Raw genomic sequence first — 1683 nt, 5'->3', positions numbered from 1 at the left:
CTCTAAAATCAATAAACACAATAGAAAGGGAGGAAGGAAGGAAGGAAGGAAGGAAGGAAGGAAGGAAGGAAGGAAGGAAGGAAGAACGGGATCAGGACCAGTGGTATGTTATTTCAGAAATGATTTGCACAATATTTAAAAAAAAAACTGTAAAATGATACAAAAAAAAACACAGAAACTGCTATATGAGGACAGATTTTTATTATTCTTTCTGAAAAAATAACAGTTAAAAAGAGAAGTGATTGCTTGGAGACAGCCATTTTGTGGTTCCCAGGAAGTGTGAATTTTTACATTATTAGCAGGTGAGAGAAAAGATATAATTTTTATACTGTGTTCATTTAACCAGAAGTCAGTTTTTAATAAATACAACAGGGAAAACTTACTGTGGGATCAAAATCTTCCTCCAAGACAGTCCCAATGATTAACAATAAAATATAAAACATCTTCATTTCTCTTAAAAATAGAGAAACCCTTTATGTTGAAATTTAGCAAAGACATCCAAATTTCTATGGCCAAACTTAAAATATTTGTAGTCCTCAATCACTTCTCTTTTTTAAATATTTTTTTTTATTTATTTCAGAGAGGAAGGGAGAGAGAGAGAGAGAGAGAGAGAGAGAGAGATCAATGATGAGAGCTAATCATTGATCAGCTGCCTCCTACATGCCCCCACTGGGGATCGAGCCTGCAACCTGGGCATATGCACTGACCAGGGAATTGGTTCATAGGTCGACTCTCAAACACTGAGCCATGCTGGCCAGGCATTCATTCTCTTTTTAACTGTTATTTTTTTCAGAAAAAGCAATCAAAATCTGTCCTCATATAGCAGTTCCTCTATTTTTGTATCATTTTAAAATTGTTTTTTTAAAAATACTGTGCAAAGCATTTCTGAAATAGCATCAATCAGCAATAAATATAATACACTTCAATGTATGCCTTGGAATAATACTTCTAAAGATCTTCCATTATGTGGTGTGGTATGTTAAATAATCTAAGCATCTTTATTCTATAAAACATCCAGGAATCCTAAAAAAAAAAATAATAATAAGTAAATAAATAAATAAAATAAATCAGATACCATAAGAGCGTAAGAGAGAGCTTCAAAGATAGAAAGCAAAGAGGAAGTTGAAAACCAGTGAGGTAGGAAGGGACCAAAAATATAGGGCCGGTAGAGGACTTAGAGTGGGATGGTAGAGGTAGGTTTGACCTGGTAACTTAGGGGCTCCAGGAATAGATGGGAGACAAAACTTTGAATCCACTAAAAAAGGGGGACAGAGTTGGAACTAGGTTCATGGTGAAGTCAGAACCTTCAAATGTCCACAGCTCAGTGAAAGTTTGACAAGGAAACAAATATATCCTCTGTCAAAGGGAATCATAAGAAAGCTGAATGTCTTTGCCTTGACTCTGGGTGAAAAAGAAAAGGCATTCCTTAAGATCTATAATTACAGGACGACACAAGGTCAAGATTCAATTTTATCGCATGGTCCTGGAAAACCGAAACAGAGACATTAACTTAAAATTTGTACCAGACTGGCAACACAAATGGGAAACTTGGTAACAGCAAAAGAAAATTCTCTCTGAAAAAACATACCCTCAATTCAGGCTGCACTGGATTTGCACAGATAAAGTGTAGCAAAAATTGATCTTACAACTAAAAATTATGAAACACCTAAAAAAAACAATTTA

Source organism: Myotis davidii, unplaced genomic scaffold (assembly GCF_000327345.1).
Source record: "Myotis davidii unplaced genomic scaffold, ASM32734v1 scaffold342, whole genome shotgun sequence".
Lineage (NCBI taxonomy): Eukaryota > Metazoa > Chordata > Mammalia > Chiroptera > Vespertilionidae > Myotis > Myotis davidii.
This window is presented reverse-complemented; position numbering follows the sequence as displayed.